Here is a 26,602-nt window from a genome sequence, read left to right as displayed (position 1 = left end):
TATTCGGCTTTGAAATAATGTGGGATTCAATATACCCTTAATTAAATAACCAGTAATAAATATTACTGGATATATAGATTTTCATATCGTTATCATGACACACACACACAAGGTCAACTTTAACAAGCACATATCATATGTTGCTGACAAAAACTTGCAAGCAGTAAATCTTTTAGCAGAATTTAGGTACCATTTTGCCGCCAAAGATGTATATCCATCAGATTGGAAAGCAACACTAACGTCTGACAACAATCAATGAAAATTTAACAGTCCAATGTCTTATAGCCAGACGCATAATAAAATGATGCAGGACAATTTATTTCCAGGTGGTTTATTTACCTTATTGCTGACCGATCAGTTTGAAAGCATTCCGCTTCGCTCAGTGGTGAACTATGGAAATTTTAATAAAGGGCTCGCATCAGCGAGCAAAAAAAAATCGTATTTCACACAAAACTTTTATTAATACAGCTTGCCTTAATCAAAAAGTATGAGGGGCCAATCAACCTGTAAAGGCTATCATTTTTAAACAAATATTTCATTATCTAAACATGAAATATTTGCACACAATCATACCATCTGTATTAATTTATCTTACAATAAGAAAAACATTTTTTTACTATCAAAATATAATAAGAATAAAATCTTTTATAATCGCACATATGCAATAGTCCGCATTTTTTATAAACAAAATAAATGTGTTTTGTTTGCGCTAGAAGTTTTTATGACAAATAATCTATAAATAATAAATAAATATTATCTAAACACGATAATATTGAAATGCATTATATTTCTCTTTTGTTTTTTTAAAAAAAATCAACTAACGCCTTTTTATTCCCGTATATACGGGAGTAGGCGAGGCCATTTAGCCCTATCTAACTTTTGGAGACTGAGTGGGCAGTTCAATCTCCACTGGTACCCAATCAGAGACAGATGGCCCAAGGCTATCACTAATTAAGCGGTACGCAGTGAAGAGAGACGGCTCAAATGTGCCGCCATCTCGTGGTCTCTAACCCTAACACAATATATTTAATGTCTGAAATAATGTGGGTTCTACGGTCGATTTTCTTGAGTTTACAGGAGGAAAAACCCGAGTTTCCGGGAGGAAAAACCTGCTTGCCCGTGCCAGAGATCGACTAACTCGGGAACCGGTCGAAAAAAGGCTTAGAAAAATTTCCTCTAGTCGCCGACTAGACTCGAAACCAAGTCTTCCTTCGTGCGGCCAAGCGCGGTGGTGTGCAAACGCCACATCCACTGAGCTACACAGGCTCTTTCTCTTTTGTTTTTATACTTAAAGTGATAATCAATGGTACCAATCAAGGGGCATTATGTTATAGTCCTATTTATTTATATGCGATTACCAAAAGCGAATTCTTATTTGTAAAATGGTAGTAACAGTAACTATAATATTTTATTTAATAAAATCACTTTGTTAGGTTACCGCATGAGTTTGTTGCTTAATATAGTTCAAAAAATTATGTTTTTTTTTTTTTTTTTTTTTTTTGAAAAAATAAAAAAAGTAAACAAGAACAAGGGACTCGCAAATTTTAGAAAAATTTAACAAAGGGATCGGGCGAGCCCATTATAGCTCACCACTGGCTTCACTGCAACAAATGAACTTATCCAGTTAAGAAAATGTATATTACGAAAAGAAAAGCCCTGAAAGCAATGAGCAGAGATCCCTCAGTGTATAGAAGCAAGCATCTATACACTGAGGGAGCAAAATAGAATGAAGCAAAGATTGTTCTTTTATAGTTCTACGCAATCAACCATTCTAAAACAAAAACAAAAAAACAGTGCTTCAAATTTATATTCCCTGTGATCAAGTATTCAGGAAGAACAATTTACAATTGGCCACACACTTTTCATAATTCCAGAATTGATCGTTCAAAGATTGCAGCAATAATACGAACTGTTGGATCACTAGGGATGGCATAAAAAACCAACACGGCCACTTGGCATTAACTGAACAAACAAGAAATATGGTAACGATCCTTACTCTAGAAGGATAGGAAATTGAGTTCTGCTTGGTAAAAAAGACCTGTTGGAATGTTAGGAAATAAGAGATCAGATCATGCAGAAAGAAAGATGCTACGAATGAACAAGAATAAGACAATAAAACGTATTTCGCAAATCTGAAACTATAAAACTTCTTCAAAATCACACACACACACACAAAAAAAACATGCATAAGAAATCTAACTTCTTTGTGGGAAGAAAAAAAAAAGGCAAATGTTTTGAAACAGATCATCAACAATAAGAGCCTGTGTAGCTCAGTGGAAGATATGTTTGCACGCCTCAGTGCTAAACTGGCCGAAGATAGATTTCGAGTTCAAGTCTACTCCCCAACTAGAGAAACTTTTACTAAGCCTTTTTTCGACCAGTTCCAGAGTTAGTCGATCTCTGGCACGAGCAAGCACGTTTTTTCTTCTGGAAACTCGAATTTTTCATCCCGTAAACTCAAAAAAATCGACAGTAGAACCAACACTATTTTCAGACATTACAAATATTGTATTAGGATTAAGTACCAGGAGATGGCGGCACTTGTTAGCCGTCTCTTCACTGCATGCTGCTTAATCAGAGATAGCTGGCCTTGGGCCAGCTATGTCTGAAGTTGGCTGCCAGTGGAGATTGAACTGCCTACTTAGTCTCCAAAAGTTAGATAGGGCTAAAACGGCCTCGCCTACTCCTTGTACAGGAATGAAAAAAGTGTTAACTGAATTTTTTTTCAACAAAAACAAAAAAAAAATGTAGTAATTTTAATAATTTTTTTAGAAGAAAAATTATATTGAAATTACTTTTCAAATCTTTTGTTTAGGCAGAATAATTGATTTTCACTAAATATTACGTATACTATTAAATACAAAATCATAGTACTTGGGTCCTATGTTTAATAAAGCCAAGATTTTTATGTATAAAACAAAAAATATGAAAATGTTAAAAAATTTATATGAATCCATCTAACAGATGCAGATAATATAATAATAATAATAAACATTTAGAAAATTAAATTACCCTTCTAGTAGGCCAACTATTGGGTGACAATGCACACACCTACGTATATTAAATAGAGTACCTACGTTCTAGGTGGTAATGCTTCTGCCTTGTTATAAGTTTGATTCCAGTCGTTGATAAACGACTTTTTTTTATTCAGGCCGAATCTTGAGTTAGTCGAAGTTTAGCCGTATAAGTACTTTTCTCCCCCCGTAATGTATTTTTTTAACTCAACAGCTATAATAATAATAATGGCAATCGTACAACGCTATTTCAGACAATACAAATCACGGTTTAGGAATAGAAGATAGCAGCAAAGGTCAATCTGCAGTTGGCAAATTCAATCGTCGGCAGCCCTGAGCTAAACTATCGGTTATATCTAAGAATGCCTACAACTGAGGCCCTCTGCAGCTCATTCGGTATTGATGATGCCCTATGTTTGGAAAGAACCGACTCTGAGTCCAGCTTCAAGATTCAAAGAATTCTCATAAGAGTTTGTCAATTGAAATTTTGTTATCCGAAAGTGGAAGGTTCACTCCCTTCAGATTTTTCATCCTTCAAAACGCAAATACCAACCAGAACAACACAAGCAATTAACAGATATATATCACATAATGTACACCTCTAACCATAGATGCTTCAACAGTAATTCAAAACAACCTACCGATTTACAAGAGTTAGCTAGTGTGCTAAAGGAGTTCCACTTACTTCCCTTCAGGAATAAAAGATACCTTTACATATGTTTATTTATTTGATGCATTAAATCAAATGCGTGAGACAAAAAGTGAGACAAAAGCCATACCGCTATTGAACTCCATGATTTGTTACCATTTTTGCTATTATTCAGTCATTACTATTAATTATTACTGTTATATGCTATAAGCTGTTATCGGAATTTTGGATCTCCTCAGTCTTCTAATATATTTCATAATTTTTTGCCTATTTCCTTTATCAAACATTTTTTAATAATGTAGAACTACAAAATAGGTCTCTAAAACGAATTTCTCATACTTATTTTTTCCAATTTTTTGTTTTGGTGGGGTTATGCAGCACTGTGAAAATGCAATTTGCATCCATAGCATTAGGCTGCTGCTCAAAGAAAGACTTCTAAGCATGATTCTCGTCGCTAACTCGAAGTTTTTCTGAGACTTTCTTCGACTGGTTCCCAAATTAGTCAATCTCTGGTATGGACAATCAGGATTCTTCCTGAAAATTCTGATTAATCTTGTAACTCAAGAAAATTGACTAGAACCGACACTATTTCAGAGAATAATATATAGTATTATGGTCAGGGATCAGGAGATGGCGACAGTTGTTTGCCGTACTTTCTTCTCTGGATGCGAATTAAAATAATTGATAGTCTAGGGCTAGTTATATGTGATTAGCTAAGGACAAATCCCTCAGCCATATTCGAAAGATTAGTTAGGAGGATTAAATGGACTGCCCTACTTTGGGAAATAAAAGCATTAACAATTTTTTCATATTTATTTTAGAATAAATACATTTAGAATAATTTAGTATATACTTTAGTACAATTTAGTATAAGTAAAATTAAAAATAAAACTCAAGCAATTCAAAAACAAAAAAGAAAAGTAAACAAGATCGTAATTTTAGTAAGTACTAACAACTTAACTAGTGATAAGTTCAGTATGAGAGAGGCCAGGAAAGGGTTGTTGGAAGAGATGAGAGTGAAGGGTAAGAAAGTGAACATAGTAAGTATACTACCTCGATATGATAAAAATGTCCACGTGGTTAGCCTAATGGCTATGCGCTTCGCAACCATATGCCTGGGGAAGGAGTGTCCTAGGTTCAATTCCCGTCGACAACGTGAGGAGCTCGAGGATCTTCCTCAGCCATAACCAACTTAGCCAGTCTTGGGCATGGACAGCAGTTTTTTTCCCCAGTTTATCCTGGGGTTTTTCATCCCGCAAGCAGGTAAACCGGTCCCGTGAATACACACGGATTAGTCGTGAATATCGCCCTTAGGGGATGCAGCAGAGGAGTGGAGAATTAGGAGAGGACTCAAGTCGTCCTAGGACGGACGAGAGGGACAGCATAGGATATGATAAAAATGAACTAACAAGGACAATGATGGCAAATTATTCAATGTGTAGACTGTGTAGAAGGAATAGATGTTCAGTGAGTCTGAGGGAAGATTCCGATCCATCCATTTACTCGTCTGTCTAAGGACGAGTTGAATCTCCTCCTAATGAGGGGTTTACTGGCATAATAATGCAGCCGGCTTGCCACTTCTCTGCCGCATCCCGTAAGGGCGGTAACTTGACTGTAATCCGTGTTCACAGGGCCGGTTTGCCTGCTTGTGGGATGAAAAACCCCAGATAAACTAGGGGAAAAAACCTGCCACCCACGCCCAAGACCGGCTAACTTGGCTATGGCTGAGGAAGATCCTTAAGCTCCTCACGTTGTCGACGGGAATCGAACCTAGGACACTCCTTCCCCTGGCATATGGTTGTGAAGCGCAAAGCCACTAGGCTAACCGCGCGGACTGAGGGAAGATTAGATTTGTATAAGAGGGATAGCCTACACCTCAATGCATTTGTTATCAGGAGTCTTGAAAAACTAATAACTGGTGTGAGACCTAACACTGAGAATCAGGGAAACTAGATTATAATGGAAGGAATAGTGAGAATATGAGTGTAACAGAAGCAATGTTATATAGTTGTGCTAATGATGGGAATGGGCATTATCATGGAAATGATTACGAGGAGAGAACGATTTCGACTTTGAGTTCGTCCAATTCGAAACCATCAAACATGTGCGCTAGAGAAAAATAGAGATCTGCAAGTTGTCTAACTATGATATGAATACTGCAGACAAGAGTATATAAAAGAACATGCAGGTGGCTATACACGAATGCTAGGAGTATTAGAAACAAAGGGGTACAGTTTGTTGCCTTGGTCAATATGTTGGGACCTCAGATTGTAGGCATTAGTAATACCTGGCTATCAGAATCAGACATATTAGCTGGTATTGAGTGTAAAGGGTACAGTATTTTTAGGAAGAATAGGATAGGAGAGGATGGGTGTGCTGCTAATGACATTGGTTGACTTCAATCCAGTTAGTGTTGAGACCTATGATTGTAGTACTAGTAACAGTATTTCATGTGGCAGTGAATTTGAACCCAATTTCCACCATCGGGTGGAAGTGGAATCTAACAAGATCAATTACATAGTGGAGCGTTCTTACAGACCTGGTGGATCGGTTGCTAGTGATGAAGAAATGCATCATCAAATAGACAAGATGAGCGTGAAAAGAGTAATCATAATGGGAGATTTTAATTATCCAAATATTGATTGGGTAGCAGTAAAATCTCATGAGAATTAAACTGAATTTATTGAACTGTTAAAAGACAACTTCTTCAAGCAACATGTGACAGAACGAACTCGAGATCAATGAGTGTTAGATTTGATTATAGTGTCAGAGGGTATTTCAGTTAAAGACGTAACTCTCCTGCCTCCGATTGGTGACAGTAATCATGCGGTACTCACTTGGGAAGTGACTAAGTATTTGAAAATTCCATTCAGAAAAGATTATATGCTGAATTACAAAGCAAGAAATTATAACCAACTGAGAAGTATACTGACTTCAGCAGAATAATATTGGTTGCTGGATGGGAAGAATATCGACAGTGTATGGGAAGCATTTAAAAATACTTAAATGATGCAATATCAGAATGTGCCCGGAGAGTTCGAAGAATAAATAATGTAGGAGTCAAACAGATGTGTAATTTTATTAAACAAGAAATTCGTAAGAAAGGGATGATGGGGAAGGAATACCGTGTGCATAAAGATTTTTTTTTTTTTTTTTTTTTAAGTTTGAGATACAAAGATGATATCCATTATGAAAATTATAAGCAACAGGCTAGAATAGTCACAACTGTTGTACGGAAAGCAAAGTCTGAGTATGACAACAAACTGGCTCTGCAGGCTAAAGACAACCCACAAGAATTCTACTGATATGCTGCAATCAAAAAAGAAAAAAAATTGAATATCAAAGAATAACTCATCTGAATGTAGATGGTGTGAGGGAGACAGATGCAGAAGAGTCGTTCAACTAATGAGTGCTCCCCCCCCCCCCTCCGTCTACTGTCTGGCGACCGACCCACGGAAACTGCCTTACTGCTATACCCATGCACGGAAAGTGCTAGCTTTTAGTTTCAACAATTACAGTGTAGAAAGCATATGCATGAAAGCCACTACTTACTTTGCATGTGAGAAGAAAGGGAGAGGACAGAAACTAACCACCCTACTCTAGAGACAAAACATGACAAACATGATATCTAACATGAAATATCAGATCGCGCAAAGGTGCAAGTGTACCTTAACGGAGAAAGAATCATACAGAATGCAGTTTGGACAGTCAAGCTACAGCGATTAATGTAGTTGATATGTGAGATTCAATCAAAAATAGGAAACTAGGTCTAGATGTGTCTGAAAGTGATGATGTCCATGGTTCTATTTATTATGTGAACATTGGTGAAGTAGAATGCGTGTGGTCAGAGGTGGGATCAATTTGTTTGCTGATTTAGGTGAAATATGACAGCCTCCTAAATGTGCACTTTTGCAGATAACAATTTCCGCCATCATGCTGCGAAAAGTGTTGTGTCAAATCAAACACATAACATGTAAGATATTCTTTATTATTTTGAAAAAAAAAAGAAAAAAAGACGAGAATGAAATATGATCTTCCACTGCATTGACTTAGAAGAAGTATACGAAATAAATCTTATGCCTTTGTTTATTTTCTCAAAGGCAGATAAGCACTCTTTTAGAAACCAGTAAGCAGCCTATCTGCTTCTTCATCATTCTCCAGATTAGCGTAATCTCTGCAGTCGTGTATAGACGAAAGTTCATTAGGCTGCGACAGACAGACACTACCGTTATGTTATGGTTCTAATATTAAAATCTCGATTTACCATGTGAAATAGTGCGTGCACTAGTTTTTTTTTTTCTGAATTTTGTGGTTAAAAACGAGAAAATCTTGGGAATAGAAGATGAAAAAATCTATTATATTGGTTTTTATGAATTTTGTGCAATACACACACATCCCAAAAGTGCTGCAGTTTTTAAGTCTCTTTTCAGTTGCCCAATGTGACTCATTTTCTTTAATTGTCCTAAAGCAAGAGTGCCAGATTTATGATTATTATTATTATTATTATTATTATTATTACGTGACACTTCCCGGGGAGTCCATAGACTCATCGAGGATTACTTAACTTACCATACATACCAAATGTGCTATACGTTACCTTCCTTTCATGGGTGGAATTCACACATTTTTTTTAAATAATAATTATAAAAATCACGTCCATACTATTTCTTAATTAGTGCGACTCGCAACGTAATGAACCCTCTCAAGCAATTGAATGGAAGGGTCCTCACCGAAATCGTAAGTTATCACGGCAGCCCTGTCATCACCATTACTAGATGCTGTCTCTACTTACGGGATTTGACCCTGTTTAGAAGGATAGCCAAGCAATACATGAGGCATAGTTGTAACGTATGGCTTACGAGCTGTATTCAAATAACATATGTATTAATATTACAATGATTATGTGAATACAGCTGGTAAGCAATGCGTTACAACTATGCCTCATGTATTGCTTGGCTATCCTTCTAAACAGGGTCAAATCCCGTAAGTTACGTGATAAAAAAGAAAGGTTGGAAGTTACAGCCTGCTGAAGGAAGTAAATAGGTTAACTGAATAACTTTTGAGAAAACGTTGAACTACTAAAATTATAATAATCGTTTTAATAAAAAACAATTTTTGAAATGAATGTGAAAAATAAAAAGACAAACAGAAGAAAAATTTTAATATTCTGAAGAAATAAACTATACAGAATAATCATGTTTTTTTTCCTTAGTTATGACACATGAAATTATTTTAACTTAAGCTTTATCAGACACTATTCTACGTGTTAAATGCCTTCTAGATAGCACAAATATTATATTGTGAATATACTGCTATATATAGTTTATTATACTGCTATATAATAAACTGCAGTTTGTTTATAAAGTAAAACTATACTTTTCAAAATAAAACGATAATTTTATATAAAATGTAAGTAATTACGAATTGCCTCGCAGAAACCATTGTACCTCCTTCAGCAGGCTCTAACTTCCAACCTTTCTTTTTTATCACGTAACTAATATACCGTGTAGTTTTAATGTTAAGATAATGTTTCGATAAGCATCTTCGCTTTATTTATTTCTTTTATTCGTTATTTCTTCTAGGTCAAAAAGTCCAGAGGTTAAAAAAAAAAAAGGACTTTCTGATCTAGTCAAAAACGACGCGGCAACCTATGTTAAATGGCATTCATCAGGAAGACGCGACTGACGACACATGTAGGAACTAGCTGTAAATAAACTACAAACTATATTCGGGACACATTACCTGCGTTCAAGTTCACGTGGTAATGAGTAACGACCTCAGCGACTTCGAAATAGGAGAAGCCAGCAAGTCTATTACAGTATCTCGGTGTCGGTGATCCTGGCCGGCTAGGATGCCCACATGTAGCATTGCCAGTTGTGCTGAGAATGCATGAAAACGTCAGACATGCGCCCGGAAACAGCCGATTGACGCGAGAAGATCATATAGTCTAACAGAAGCACTTTAAGAGGTCAAATGACTGTGGTAGCACAACTAAGGACAGCAGAATAAGTTATCTGATTTTAACGTCAGACCAGTGGTTAAATTCTATACGAATAAGTTCCGGGGCCCTATATAAAATAACCAATTGTATTTACCATTGAATGCTATCTGGAGAAGCTGCAAACCTCCCCGTCCCTTTCATCACGCGTTCGTAATCAGGCGACTGTTGATATTGACTTTATATATGTTACCGGAGAAGTGTGAAAAGCAGGCATTGTATAAAATGCCTAGGCATTCTATACAATGCGTGACGTTTTTAGGCAAAGCATGAAATATCTGTTTTATTTTAATATTTTACATACTTTCCCTAGGCATTGTATAGAATGACAAATACTATTTCGGCAAAGTATGAAAAAGGCTTTTATTGAAAAGATGCATGTGAAAATGTAAGAAGTACAAAATGTAAGATACCGGAATTTTCTACAAAAAGAGAAAACGACCAGTGCTGAACTATTTGTTGCTACAAGGTAGACTGGAATGCCATTTTGGATTGCACGTAACTGCCTTTTTCATACAAAAGCACTTCAAATTTCGGCCTGTATTTCCAACTTGGTCTTGCAAGTACACCTCACGAACCCTTGGCCGCTACCCTTGGACTGGGCGGAAGCGGCTCAACGGAGAACTATATCGTCGTCAGGAACATCTCCAATTCTCAGTAAGTCCTTGGGACATAAAGTGAATTGTGATCTGGCATAGAGTTGGTTTAAAATTCCTTCCGCAGTTCCAAGTCGGTAAAAACCATCGTCTGTCACACTCATAACAACCGTCAGCAGATTGCGCGAGTCGCCCCATCCCTTGTCGACGTCTGGGATAGGAACTCGCACAGTGGCCACCAAAGATGCAGGAGGAAATTTTTTGTCTGAATCCATTTTCATTTTTTTGGGCTTGTATTTCCAAATTCAATTTAGATCGAATTTTACCTTCGACAACATTCTCAATATTGAAGCAAAGAGTACACAAAATATTAACATCATTATCTTCTATTTTCTCACTTCCATCGTCTTTACTCTCATGACCACAGGCGGCATGAACGTTTCGATGACAGTTTCTGCACTTATGGGCACCACTGGTTACCTTCAAACAGACGCAGCAAGTAGCAGAACAGGAAGCCTCTTCACTAGACATGTATTCATCACCACTTTCGTTTCTTCCATCATGGACTCAGTCTCGTCCGTGTTTTGTGCAATAGATTCTTTCTGTTGGATAGGATTATCTGTTTCTTCTTGTATTGTTCGAACGTTTTTCATAATTTTTTCCAGTTGCTTCTCAGTCTGTATGTCTTGTAAAACATTTTGGGGTAAGGAAGACGTTGTGAGACCTACTTTAGCTTTGCAGCCAAAGAGAGCTTCATATGGTATTCTCTTAATCCCAGAATGAAATGTCATGTTCTTCATAAGTTGCACGAAACGTAGCCCCTTACACCATCGATCAGTTTTTTCATCTCGCATCCATGTACACAGCATATTTTCAATGTCCTGATTAACTCTTTCGGCACTTCCTTGGCTTTGTGAGTGGCGAGGCATGCCGATCTTCAAAGTCGGCCAGTCCCCCTTTAGGCTTCTCACCATATTATTAACAAATTCTCTGCCATTGTCGGATTGTAGCATCGATGGTGCTCCAAGCAACGTAAATATGTCCACTAAGTTATATGCCACTTCTTCCGCTGTCCTTGATGTCAGAGCCTTGAGAACCACAAACATAGTAAGATGATCTTGGTATACCATCATAAACTGATATTCTCTGTCAGGATGTGATTGAAAATCAATGAGATCGACCTGACAACGGGAATTGAACTTGGAAAAAATCATAGGTTTCACTACAACACCCTTTTTAAACACCTTTTTGTTTTTTCTGACACGGCCCACAAAGGTGAATGTACAGTTCAATGTCATGACGAGTAATGTTCTTGTACTTGTATGAGATTTCTTTCAACATTCTGTCACGTTCTCCATGTCCAATGAGCAAATGAGCTTCATGAAGTACATTAAATAACTCAGAATCTGTGACGTAAAACTGGATTTCACTGACGCGTTCTTTATCAGGATAAATCAACTCACTTTTGTTTTCTAAGACCATCATATCATAGCGATTCAGCAGCCAAAAGTCAGGTGGTATCTTCTTAGAAGCCATCTTAGCATTTTTCGCAGCGTTCACAAACTTTGGGTAGGTAGTTTTGGTTAAAAAAACGCAGTTTTTAGCAGCATTGGCTCGAACTTTAGATAGTTCTTCGTAGAATAGTCGTTGCATGTCAACATGCCGTGATTCCTGCCAGAACAATGTAGCTTGCTCAGCCATTTTTTTTTTTGTGCAGCAAGGCGAGCGTCGAAAGTCAAACAAAGCCAGCAGTACAAAGGGCAGAAGTGCTCTGGCTCTGTTTGAGGCGAGCGTCGAAAGTCACGTGACTCGCCTTTCCACATTAAAAGTCACTGCCGGGAGTATTTTATACTTTGCCGATTTGCCTTTTGGCGTTCTATAGAATGCCTAGGAAATGTGTGAAAATCTATGCGTTTCATACTTTGACGTCCCGCTATCGGCATTCTATAGAATAATATATGCACGTAAACACAAGAAAGATATTTAATTAACCAAATATTTCGGTCTGGAAATAGCAGACCATCTTCAGGGGCGCTACAAGAACAGTTTTAAAAAAATACATGGTGGAATACTAACAATAGATCATTTAAAAATAGAACAACCGCGTGATGTTATATCACTAAGTATTAAAGGGAATATTTTTAAGCAGAGACATGATTGGAATAAACATATTAATTAATAATATTAAATAACATAAAGTTAATATGAATTAATGAGTTATCCTGATTAGACTTTCCCAGATTTTTGATATCGATATACAGTCATTCCAATTTAGGTTAGGACAATGGAGTAAGGCCTCTACGCTTTCTTTGAACAAACATTCAAATTTATAGCGGGATCTATGCAAGAGGCGAGTTTTTAACCAAAGGATGTTGTGGTTAGTTTCAATCCGTGCTGAGCCAATCCAGATATTTCAGGTTTGTTGTGATGAATGGAGGATTGATGTTCTTGGATTCTTTTTTCATGAGAATGTTCAGTTTGTCCAAAATAGGTGAGATCACAGTTGCAGGGAATTTGAGATAAACTCCAAGTCGGGTTTTTTCAGGTTTTCAAAAACCCGAAAAAACCCGGTTTTCATCCCGCATACAGACAAATCGGTCCTTCTGAACACAGACAAAAAAAAAAAAAAAAAAATACTAGTTGTGGTGGGCTGTAGATGGCATTAATGTGAATGATTGGTAGTAGAGGTTCGGTATAGCGGTGGAGACGGATAGTTGTACAATAGGTGTCCTCCCGCGATGAGTCTTCGGACCTTGGAGGTGTCACGAATAATAATAATATTCGAACCTTGGGCCAGTCCTGAGTTTCCTCCACGAAATGCGAAACTTACGCAGCGACAGATGCCAGATACAAATTCAGAAATGACTTTCGAATGCTTCCAGTCGAAATTCTTTTCAAATATATACAGAAAAACCTCGCTTAACGCGATTATTTAAGTGAAATGAAGGTGTTCCGTAAAAAAATTATTAAAATTAATATGAGCTTGGAATGGTTTTAAATGCTGCGACAAGTTCAAACATGTTTAAAAATCAGGCGCTCCTCATTTTGCGTGTGGATTGTGCTATTAAGGCCAACGCGAGCTGGCCTTGACTCAGCCGCCCGCGGTTGTCGACACCTCCGAGCGCAAATGAAGTACGGAGGTATCTATTTTCGGAAACGTGCCGTCACAAGCAAGGTCAATGCGATGCGATACAGCCTGCTTCAGCGATAGTGTACGCTTAGCTTTACATTGAATACGAGACCGATGATATGCGACTTTAACCAAGGTGTTCCGTTAAAATTTCAGGATTTGTGAAGTGTTCCTTCGTAGGAAAAACTTGGGAAACGCTGAATGAATCCATCAATTAATGCGCGCTAAGCGAATACAATAGACGATAGGAATAATTATAATTGATCCATCAGTTAGCGTAAATTTGGGGAAAAAATACAGTATAATCTATATTAGAGGATAAAATCATCCAAGTTAATAAAAATCAATTGCATAAATTTTTATTTAATGTCTGAACATTTGATTGAGCTACCTTTTTTACAAAAAATAAAAAAAATAAGTAAAGATGTTTGAATCGTGCTCGACTTTTTCATCTTGTCATGCAATTTGCGATCGCTTTATAATGATTTCGGCAGACTTCGAAGCTTCGTTCCATATCAGGATCAGCATCAAACAAAATTTCCTTAGTATGGTAAATATGATTGAAAACTAGCCCAAATTCTCTTGTAGTTAGCTTCTTAGTCGTAACATTCTTTTCTTGTTCGCACCCCTTATCGTCTTCATATGCACGCTGTTCTAGTTGAAGGAGATCATTCTGGCTCAAGTGTTCTGAATGGGAATCGAGCAAGTTTTAGATGTTGGACTTTAAACTCAAGCCTAACATAGGCTTGAGTTTAAAGCCTATGCATTGCCTCCTAATAAAATGGTAAAAATAAAAATAAAAGACGATCTTTAAATACTTCATATCCTGGTTGAGATGCTTCAGTTTTAGCTACGAAAGTTTTTGTTGGCATACGCTTCCAAAAGAGACCAGTTTCGTCGACGTTGAATATTTGCCGATCGTCATAATCACCCTCCTAAATTATCCTTTGTAATTCTTCGGGAAATTAGGCCACAGAATCTTTATCACCAATAGCAGATTCCCCGGTTATTCTTGGTTATTCTTACGTTATGCAATCTAGTTCGATTTTTAAAACAGCCAAACCATCCTAAACTCGCAGTAAAGTTTTCACATGCCTCATGAAATTTGGTCTCTTTCAATGAGGTAAAAATATTTGAGAGCTTTTGCCTGAATATTCCCTGTACTAAGAGGTATTCTTTTTTGGTTATAATCCTCGATCCAGAGTGATAGAAGACGCTCCATCTTGATCATTAAATGGCTCGTATATCGGGTGATCTGCATGCTTTGAGCGAGTGATTCATCAGTTAACACGATTTTTTTACGTTATGCGAAATTTTATGTTGTGTAGCAACTTCCCTTCTTTGTATCCTTTGTTTTTATTTAATATAGTCCAAACTGTAGACTCGCTGTATCCCAGATCTCACACAAACATTGTATTATTAGCTCCACCTTCATGTCTCTTAATGACTTCCAGCTTTTCTGCTCGCTGCAGATTGGCGACAAAAAAAAAAAAAAAAAAAAAAAATCGCGTAATATAAAATTTCGCATAATAAAAAAAATCGCATTAACTGATGAATCGCTCGCTTAAAGTGGGAAATGGTATCACTCAATCGCGCATATCGAATTCGCGTTAAGCGAGTTTCCTGTAGTCTGTTCTCTTCCTTCATATAAATGGAAAAGAAACGTTTCATAAGCTAAATAAGTTTGTCACTGATTTTCACAACTTCAATGTCATATGAATAACGAGGTTTTAACCATGCATTTTTCTGTAATGTTTGCAATTTAACAATGACCTTAACTTGTTTAATTATGCTTAGCTTATTGTTATGTCCACTTTTGAATTTACAGTTAACTGTATGTTTCCTGCATTGCAGTCTCTCTGTCCGCCTCCCCCACCTCTCTCGCTCACACGCATTATTCGAGCAGCATATCTGTCTTCTTTCCATTTAATACATAATCCACTACTTATTTCTCCCCTTTCATCAGCCAGCACTATGTACCACTTAGTCCATGAATCCGAGTTCGAATCCAAGCGTGAACATGAATGTTTGTAAGTGTCTTTAGGCGGGAGATAACTTTCATCGCCATGCACGAGTCAGTCGCTCTTAGGAGACTAAAATAGCTTGAAAATGTTCTATGTTTGGTCTCTAGAGTGGAGTTTTCGGATTTACGTAAGTATTAAATTAAAAAAAAAAAAAACAATATAAACAGGGTGGCCCATGAATCAGGAAGGGTTTTAAAATGTGAATAACTTGTTTGATTATTGATTTTTTTTTTTCAGGTATTTTAAGGAAAATTTGGGAAATTAATCATGGAATAGTTCACAACCCAACAAAGAACCAAAACGGTGCAATTTTATTATATGAAAATCAGCATTCGATTATTATTAATTGGCCATTGATTCGATATTATGAATTAGCCATCTCGTTCTGCAGATCTGACGGCTCCCGACTTCTTCGCATGGGGTTACTTCAATGAAACCATGTATGCGAACAAGCCCCAGATAATCCAACAACCGAAAGAAAACATTGCTGCAGCCGTTAACAGCTGTCATGGAACATGCCGTAGAAAGGACCCGTCTTTGTGAAGTCGAAAATGGGAGGCACTTACGTGATGCGGTTTTTCACAAGTAATAAAAGAACGTCACCAGATTCTGTATTTCATTATAAGAAAAAATAATTAATAAATAAAAAAGTTATTAAATGGTGAAACCCCTTTATGACTTATGGGCCATCCTGTATAATAGATTATAGTAACATTATAAATATATAATTAATAAAAATATGAAAAACTTACTCCACCCACAGCATTAATGTACTCTAGGTTTACAACCTTTAGTGGATGGGAGTCATATTAAATAATAACAATAATAATTAATGTTTGTGCGGGACGCTGTGAAGTAATAGTCGCTTTAACCATTCAAGTAATATATTTAGATGACTTTGACAAATGGCACTGTCTTACACTGAATGCTTGAATTTAATGTTTACATGAAGATATTTGATGTATAATCAAGTGTAAAGTTTATTCATCAGCTATTTATATCATAAATAAAGATGAAAATTTATCGTACATTTTAGGTCAGAAAATCTGCTTTTCTTGCTCTGGAGAAAAACATTGTACTTTTTTTCCCCCCAGTAAATTCAGGCTTCTATTTTTTTTATGTGAATAGCCCTAACGGATATATGGATCAAGATCACATTATGAAGAAATGTGGCACTTTTAACCATCAAAATCAAAATCAAAATAAACAAAATTCTTCACTGCAGTCCTGTGGAAATGGTATTTGTTGCCATAGCACTAAGCTGCCAAAAAAAAAAAAAAAAAAAAATGTTTTTATAGATTTGATTCTAGTCGCAAACTAGATGAACTTTGTCTAACCCAGTAGGCCAGTCGTCGATCTTTAGCAGGCAAATTACGTTCTTTTTAATGCTAAAAATCCATGGTTTTAACCCTACAATTAAAAACCGACTATAGAACTCACATTATTATAGACAAAAATACGAGTGTTAGGGTTCATAGCTACAAGATGGTGGCAGTTGTCTGCGGTACTCTTTTAAAAATGCACGGATTCAATGATAGTTTGATCTCACTATTAGTAAGGGATCAAGACTAGCTTCCTTTCTGTCTTCAAAAAGTTAGTTAGGGGTAAAGGAGCTCCGCCAATACTTGGGGGGGGGGGTATAGGAGGAGTTAGGGGATTCAGATTATTACATTATGATGCGAAATTTCGAAGCATATAGTAGACTTTTGTGATTTGCGCAGTTAAAATTTCGAGTTTCCAGGAAACAACAACAACAACAACAACAACAAAAAAAAATAAAAAGAAGAATTCTTTCCTGAAATATTATTTATAATCAGTTTTTCTCTTAATGTGTTTATTCACTCATCTAATCGGTTGGCTGGATGATTAATGTGCTTTGTTCTTTGCTCTCCCTGCTTTTCAACAGGCTGTAGATTCGGGGGAATTTCCATTTATCCACTCTAAGAATAAAATTTAACACATGCATCTATCATAAACAATATCGTCACAGATTCCCAAAGGTAATCAATTTCCTTCCCCGTAGATTCCGATAACACGGCAATGCTTTAAACTGAGTTCTAAATTTGTCATCATTTCAATCTCTCCAGCTTCAGATGACGTTACTTTGCAACCTAAACATCCACATGCTTATCGGGTCAGGTCACAATGATCCATCTCCACCACGGGACGCAAAGTGATCATAAATGAGGTCACATCCTTTGAAGTTATCACAAGATCCAATACTGTCAATCTGCACGTCATCGAGATCACATGTCACAGATAATCATCTCCTTCCAATAAATATCCTTTCGTTTTCGTTAAAGATTTAAAGAATTTCAGAAAATAATAAGGAAAAAAAGTATATAAACATTTTAAGTAAAAAAAAAGGGGACACCTGATACCTACTTCTAAATTTCTGCTCTGAAAATATAATTTCAAAAGAAATTACAACCAAAGATGGTTGTAATTCACAAAATGGTTCGAAGAACTGACTGTCGTGACTACTTAATGTTTGTGATTAGGTCTGGAAAACACAGTAAAATTTAGCTAAACATTTTTTTTCTTAATTTTTATTATTAATAAAAATCTACTAATAATATTTTCCACAAAAACTGAAACTGGCTTTAAAATAGCCGATTTGGCACACTAAAAATAAATTACTTTATGTCAATTTGTTTAAAATTCAAATATTTTTTTTTCTTACTGAAATATAGAACCGAACGCTTCAATATGGCATTAATTTCGCAAATACTGAAATGAAGGATATTATGGATCCAACCATAAAATACGGCTAGATCAATAAATCCTCCATTTTAATATATATTTTTCAATTAGTTTCGTAATTTTTGCATGGTGTAATCTTATACAGTATTTGACTTTTATAACTTTGGCAAATTCATGTTGTTCCTTGCAAAATATAGTTTGTCTGTCAATCCAGTTCTGTATACGAGTTCTTACAAACTTCTCTGAAATCTTCACCACCACTCCAGAGATTACTGATAGGTCGGTACTTAAACACATCGGTTTTTGCACCATCCTTGAACAACGGAACTACCATACATTCCTGTGAGATGTTTCCTGAGCTGAGATTCAAATTTTCAGATAAAGGGCCTAATCAGCTGAGCTAAACATTCCATTTGCAATACGTGCTGATATCCTATCTGGCCCTATTGCTGAACTGAAATCGAGGTCATGCGATAACTCCAGAACCTCCTTCTCATGCATCTTTTTTTCTTCATCCAATGTAGAGATAGCACTATGCATCATAATGCATACACAAGGTTGATAGAACTTAGCAAAGTGAATTATTTGAACAATGTCATTTGTTCCTGACAATGGTATCATCTGAATCCACTAAAGTTATTCTTTCACATTCATACTTTTTTTTACTTGTGGCATAATAACGATTAAAAAAAGTATTTTTGGTTGTCTTTAGTTACATAGATTTTTTTTTCATACTCCAACTATGTTTTACATACAATACTCAACTTTTCTGCACTTTATGTATTTCATAAAGCAGAGGCTAGAAAACTTACGAGTTCGTTACACATCATCTTCTTCTTATGGATATCTTGCTTAATACGGTTTCATGTCTATTTTAATTCCATTCCATTTGTTCTTCGAACTCTAGCGATATATTCCAATAACGCAATATCTAAATGTGTTGCATTCAGATCTCTGCTAATATTCCTTCCTATTAGTGATGTCATGGTATTCTCTTGAGTTTTTCATAATTTGCAGCTTTGTAGTTCAGCCTGTAACTTTTCCTAATTGGATCGTCCATATACTTCACACTGGATGATTGGTAAACGGTCACACCCTAAACTGAACCCTCCCCCTTCTGACCCCATGATCAAATCTAATATATTTTCCTCAAGTACCTTCTTTCACATACTGCTTGAAGAAGTTATCTCAGTAGAGCTCAATAAAGTCTCCTTTATTTTCATAATGAGGTTTCTCTAATATCAAATAATGATTACTCATTTAGTACACGTTAAGGTAATTTGGAAATCCATAATTTCATCGTCACCAGCAGCTGAGCCGCCAGGTCTGTAGCAATGCCCACCATATATTTCATTCTGTTAGTTCCCACTTCACGTTACATAGCCAGAATCTACCCCGCTGCTACATGGGACATTATCACTATTATTGCTTTCATTAGGTTCTGCCCTAATTGAACTCAAGTTATCTGATATTATTAGTAGTATACCCTCCTCCCACTCTGTTATCTCTTGTACTTCCTAAAAATACTACACCCTTTAAACTCGATTCCAGGTACTACATCTCACTGTGAGAGCCAAATTTTACTAATACAATCTTAGGCTACAACGTAATTACGAAGACAACAAACTCAATTCCTTGTTTTCATGCCGCTCGTGACATTTGTGTATATGCATAACAGGTTACTTCCTACCTCCTGGCTTTTTCGTATACTTATATCTGCAGTCATCTGCTTGACTCAGTTGGGAAAGTTTTTCTTTCTCAACTGAGAAATAAAAACTTTTCCCAAATATACTCAAAAAGTTTGAAACCAAGTAGAGGTCTACAGTATATTCTCCCTTTCACCAGATTCATAACCATGATTATTAAAATTTATACTATTATCTTTTACATACTTTACTCTTTTGCTGTTCTCCTGATGATCTAGTTTCCTTAAATCTCCGCATTAGGTCTCATCCGAATAAATAATTTCTCGAGGCTCCTGATGCCAAATACTTTCAAGCAGTTCCTCTTATACAAGTCTTTTCTGCACACATCCAAAAGCTGAGATCTTCTATACAACTGACGCATGGAATCATTTGCTATCACAGCACTCCTTAACTTTTGAGCTTATGGTACCGATGTGTTTTCACATCCCAAGATACGCTCCAAACGTATTTGCGTTTCGGAACTATCCCGTCTTTATTCTCTACACTCATTCGTACACATCCTGCAATTCTCCCTCAACACCAGCTGAACATTTGGCCTACTCCAACTCTCACAAATGGAATAAATATCTACCATAAAACTATCGTCCAATCATCTTTTTCTTTGCTCTCTCAACAATAATGGTTAGCTTCTTTCATACTAACCTGTGAAAGATTTCATACTAACTAGTATGAAATCTTTTACAGTCAATACATAGCGGATTTCCTAGTTGACCCAACCTCCTCCCGACAAAGGCTACGGAAAGTTCGGAGAAATGTATTTCGTTCCTCTTGATATTTCCAAGGCATTTAATTGGATCTGGCATAGAAACCTACTTAGCAATTGCTATGTTAAAGTTTACTTTCCATCATTTGTAACTAGTGACCAGTTTTACTACTATACTTAAATTATCTTCTCTCACTAACATCAAATCCAATCCATCATAGACTCCATTGCTCGCTTACATTTTATTAATTTGCATTTTATTTTGATAAGCCTTGCAGTGCTTATAAAAGCATGTTTATTGCAGTGTTGAAACATTCAAATCTTCAAGATTCGAACGTTTCAACATATTCCATAAAAATTTCTAAAACAAAGATGAAATGAGGGCAATCTACTCAAGTCTACTATCAAAACACAGTCCTGTCTTCTTTTCGTAGTGGAGAACTTTCTTCCCCTCTTCTTCCTTTTGTTAATATCCTGATCACCAAACAAGATTAGATTTCTCATCTTGGCCTTTCCTAGCACAAATATACCTCTTCAGCTTGCAAAACAAGTCTGTATAACCTGTATACAACAGAATATTATATACAATCCCAAAGCTTCCAACCTAATACGTATTGTTACATCTGTGATGATGCACCAAAAATCTACCTAAAATTCTTCATGCTACCTTAGACGTAGACAATCAAGGTTAACTGATAGCCACGTTTTTCACAGGTTTACTCCAACTATCTTTCTTAAAGATGTTCTGTTTTTGCGCACAGCCTTTTCTATAGGTTCCTCTAGGGGCTGTTCTGCTAAACTAACTTGTGTTATTCTTTCACTTTTTTTTTAGTCTAGAAGCGCTGATTAACCATTCACAGTGTAATTTCAAACCCCATGAAAGCAGCTCATTCAATTCATTTTTAGTGGAGTAGAGAGGAGTGTGATTTCTCTGTAGTTTTCAGGTTTGTTCAATTATCCTTTTTTTGGAATTGGTATTATTAGATCCTCTTTCCACTGTTCAGTAACTTTTCCAGAGGAAAGTGCAAAGTTATATATGTGTAGAAGTTGTTCTTTGATTTCTGTAGAGCAGTGCTTTAAAGGCTCAACTGTGATGCCATCTGCTCCTGGTGATTTTCCTGCTTTTTGTTGTTGAAGGGCCATTGTGAACTCCTGCATGGTGAAATCGTCGCAGTTGATGCTAAGAGTTTCCGGCACTATGGTTTTCGAGATGAAATCAATGTTTGGAGTTGGCGTGTTTAGAAGTGTGTGTCTTCCATTCGTCAAGTTCTTCGGTCTTGTTTTTCAGACGAGGTCCCATCTTTTTTCTTGATTCTCAATACTCTGGGTTTTCTTTCTGCTGTGCACAGGGACGTCGCCATTTTGCAATTTTATCTTGTTTTGTGCAATTTTTGACAGTTTTCTAGCTCTTGACAGACGTCCTGGATGTAGGCTTCTTTATCTTTCGAGAGAGCTTCATATACCTCTGTGTTTAATTGCTTTAGTTCATTTTTATATTGAAGGGAATCTTGGGGTTTTACTTTGCGTTTTATTTTATTGCGCTTGTTTCTTTGGTTACTCAGTCTTTAAAATATATCTCTAAAATATATCAATGAATTCCTCATCTTTTTGAACCTTACTTACACCACGATTAGCGTGCAATATGTTGTGCAACCACTTGTGTGCATGATTAATTCATAAAAAATGGTGCTGCCATGAAATACAATTTTATATATAAAAAAGGTGTTATTTTAATATTTTAGTTTAATAATCTAAAATAATATATATAATTTCAATTGATTCTTAATTAGTAAATACTTACAATTAAATCATTGCAAAGTTAATGGTTTTCAGCCTCTCTTCTTCATTGTGATGGATATCAATACATAGAGTGAGTTCTATCGAAATATGCACCACTTTTAATGTATTATTTTAATATAGATTACAAATATAGTAATAATTGATGCTATAAATAAACACTCTAACTCTTCTTTTCGCCTTAACTAACTTACCAATCGCGGAGACAACCAGTCTACACCAAAAGCTGAGCCATGACTATCGATGAGTTTAGAAGTATTGGGAGGAGAGTACGGCACACAACTGTTGCCATCTTGTGATCCTGCACCCTACAACTTGTGTGAAATGGTGTGAGTTTTAAGGTAGATTTTTCGAGATACCGAGTTAAAAATGCATCTTAGAAAGCTTAGGGGAGAAAAAACTCCCAGTTGGCCTGTATTAGAGTTGGCTAATTCAGGAACAAAAACAACAAACAAACAAACAAAAAAGACGCCTAGAAAAGAATTTCTTCTGGCCAACGACTAGAATCAACTCTATTACGGTTTTTATAGGGAATTAAAAACGTTGCCACAAGACTACACAGGTACCTGACTTCGAAGGTTTGTATAGCAAACCGATTAGATACTTTCCTTCCACACTTTGCATATGTTGTGTGTCGGTGACATCGTGAAATTTCTAGGATGCGTTCTGGAGTTAAATTAAAGATATCCATCGCATGCAAGCTTTCCACGCCCACATAATACACTGCAGCTACTCACCTGGATTAGAACCATCTTATGAAAAACATTCCTGAAAGGATGACTCTGATATTTTTTCGAAGTTTGTTTTTAGTGCCTACTTAAATAAATATTTCACGTACGTGGTGTAGATACTCGCTGTTTATCAATACTAAGCCAATGTCAGAACAGTTGGAGGACTTATTCCAACTTTTCACGGATTATATATATATATATATATATATATATATATATATATATATATATATATTCCCTACTCACACACATCAAGTCATTCATTTGATATGCCGCAATAAAATATCCCTAGCGTTCTTCTTTAAAATTAATGCGCATTTAGAAATGCTAACCAAGAAAAGAGCTCTTTCTTCATTCATGTATGAAGAAGGTCACTTTGTTACCTTTATTATAAGTTACTTGAATTCATTTCTGATGTTCCTAGAATGAAAAGAGGCAGACGCACCTCAAATACAACAAAACAACCTTGAACAAGTGACCGTAGTCAATAAACAAGGTTGTTACAGAAGCATAATCAGTAATATTATTTGTCCTTTCATTGACTTTGAAAATAGCCCATTCGTGAGCTAAAATGTTGCTCCTTTTTAACGTGCATTGCAAGTGGACAACACTTATCAGCTTCTTCAGGTCCATCCACACGGAATAACTCAAAAATAGATTTTGATTAAACTTAATATTTAACACACTAAGAAAAATGTACAGTACTTTAAATGATTAAACTCAGATAATAATAATTATAATTTACATAATCACCAAAATACAGAGGTTTTTCTAACTCAACCTGGAGATGAGGAAACACAAATCAAAACCACAGCTGACAAAATAGCTTCAAACTTCACTTGTGAATTAACAGCCATAAAAACAGCTCTCAAGTTTATCTCTCAAATCCAGTAAAAACATTACAGAAGGAATAACCATCTACAGCGACTCAGAATCTGCACTCGAGCATTAAAAAAAAAAAATGGAAAAACAAAACACACAGGAAATTCATGAACAACTAAAAACTTTAAATTTGAAAAATTTAAAGTTGTTAGTTGAATTTCTTGATGGGCTGGTATCCATTACGCTGTAATGGATACCAGCCCATGTAAATATTGAAGGCAATGAAAAAGCAGACAGACTAGCCAAAGAAGCAAGATACTTAACTCAAAAATTACACGCGCTATCACTAACTGATACTAACTCTGTCGCTAAAATAAGATTTGTAAAACAGACTATCAAGAAGAAAAAGAACGAAATCAGTGAAATTAATGAAAATAGAGAAATAACCACAATCATCACCAGGCATGGACGGACCACTTTACAGCCAGACAGTACTAGGCGCTATGAAACATGAAAGAACTTCCAGGATTGAACTAACACCTGCCCATAGAAAATTGACAATAACCCTAGAGAAAAGCTCTACTCCATCAAAGTTCAATAGATTCCCAAAGCAGTTCTACAGATCCATGGTCATATCTAGAAGCTCTTCAACGGACTCGACAACTCTACCATTGACCCAAGCAACTTCACTGTGCGATTGATGTCTATGCGTGGATTTACCCTTCATTTTTAGAAGGGTAAATCTTCTAAAAAAACTTAACTTGCTTTTAATTGGCAGGAGGCCATTTCTCCTTCTTTCTCAACAATGCAGAAACTGAGTACCTTCCCACGTCCTAGGTAAAAGACAAAGTTTCTAATCCTATCAGTTTTTTTTTTTTTTTTGGTACGTTTGCGAGTATTCTAAGGGTTGACTAATGAATTCCAGGACTTTTTAAAAATATAAAATTCTCTCAAGAGAGAAAAAATATATATGTTTGGCTAAATCAACGACCGACTAACTTTAGAATCTGCTGAGAAAAGACTTCCTCGAAAAAAAAGGTTATTATAACTTCCTATAAAAGGAGAAGGATCTCCTTTTTTTTTAACAAAAAAAAAAAAACTTACGTTTTCCCAGCATTTCGCAAAAAAACGGCGATGTCTTCTTTTTAGGATAAATATGAAAGCAGACCATGTTGACAGTATTGACCAGAAAGTGACATTAGCAATTCTAGAATCCTATGGAATCGATAAAAAACTAATAGCTATATTAAAAGATGTTTACCAGAATGCAGTTGCAGCAGTTAGAATAGGTGATGATTTGGGAAATGGTTTAAAACAAGCAGAGGTACTAGACAGGGAGACCCAATATCACGAAGCATTTTCATCGCACATTTAGAAAGGGCAATGGATAAAATGCCAAAGGAATATCTGTACACGGAATGAGAATAAACAATCTGAGATTTGCAGATGACATGGTTATTATTGAAGAAGACGAAAGAGAACTACAAAAAACACTGAAACTGTTAAATGAGGAAGGGAAAAGATTTGGACTTGTTATGAACTTGGAAAAAACAAAGACAATGGTATTTGGTGAGAAGAACATGAAACAAAAGATACAAGTGAATGGAATTAATATACAAAATGTAGAACAGTTCACATATTTGGGAAGTAAACTGACATATGACTTGGACTGTAAAAAAGAAATAAAGATCAGGATTGCAAAGGGAAGAACAAATCTGAAGGCCATGGATAACATCTGGAAAAGTAAAGATCAGCCTGCAAACAAAATTAAGAGTGCTGGAAACATGCATCTTTAGTGGTGTACTGTGTGGATCTGAAACGTGGGTAATAAATAAGGAATCAAGAAAAAGAATTTTGGCGTTTGAAAGAACTTCTTACAGGAAGATTCTAAGAATAAGATGGGTATAGAAAATCACCAGTGAAGAGCTCTATCAGAAGATACAACCAAAACAGAATCTAATGCAGAAGATTATAAAACGGAAGCTGCAATTATTTGGACACATCTGTAGAATGAGTGAGGACCGGAAGATAAAGACATTTGTGTTTGGTATTTTGGATGGTTTAAACAGAAGAGATAGACCAGAAAATGGATAGATGATATAAAAGACTGGTGTGGAATGGGTGTACAAAAACTGCGACACTGTGCACTGGACAAAGAAAGGTGGAAGAAGATAGCGAAACAGGCATCAGACAACAAGGGCAGTGAGCCCATAGTTCGTGATGATGATGTAGACTAAAATGTATGTAATTTTTAATCTGCGTGATATAATCACGTAATCACAAGAAAGATATTTATTTAACCAAATATTTCGGTCTGGAAATAGCAGACCATCGTCGGTGGTATTACAAGAACAGTTTAAAAAATATACAAGCTAGAATACTAACAATAGATCGTTGAAATTAGAACATGCCGCGTGATGTTATATCACTAAGTATGAAACGAAATATTTTGAAGTAGAAACATGATTGAATTTGCTATTAAAAAAAAAAAAAAAAAAAAAAAAAAAAAAAAAAAAAATTAATGAGTAATCTTGATTAGGCTTTCCCAGATTTTTGATATAGATATGCAGTCATTACGATTCAGGTTGGGATGATGGAGCAAGGCCTCCACGCTTTCCTTGAACAAACGTTCGAACCTGTAACGGGATCTATGTAAGAGGCGCGTCTTGGACCAAAGGATGCTGTGGTCAGTTTCAATCCCGTGTTGAGCCAAACCAGACTTTTCAGGT

General features: G+C 36.1%; 1 protein-coding gene across 3 annotated transcripts in view; it reads right to left on the bottom strand.

Moving 5' to 3' along the window:
• LOC150103721 (glycerophosphocholine phosphodiesterase GPCPD1-like) overlaps window positions 1-26,602 on the bottom strand; it is a 284,138-nt gene that overhangs the window by 241,846 nt on the left and 15,690 nt on the right. The window contains exon 2 of one of the 3 annotated variants that reach the window (XM_090397127.1): window positions 22,325-22,400. The exons of the other annotated variants lie outside the window; for them this stretch is intronic. The gene's annotated coding sequence lies outside the window, so the exon portion shown is untranslated. The remainder of the gene's footprint in view (window positions 1-22,324; window positions 22,401-26,602) is intronic. 3 annotated transcript variants of the gene reach the window in all.

This window comes from Typopeltis vanoorti, chromosome 8, assembly GCF_054136105.1.
Source record: "Typopeltis vanoorti isolate ZY-2024b chromosome 8, IOZ_Tvanoo_1.0, whole genome shotgun sequence".
NCBI lineage: Eukaryota > Metazoa > Arthropoda > Arachnida > Uropygi > Thelyphonidae > Typopeltis > Typopeltis vanoorti.
This window is presented reverse-complemented; position numbering and strand designations above follow the sequence as displayed.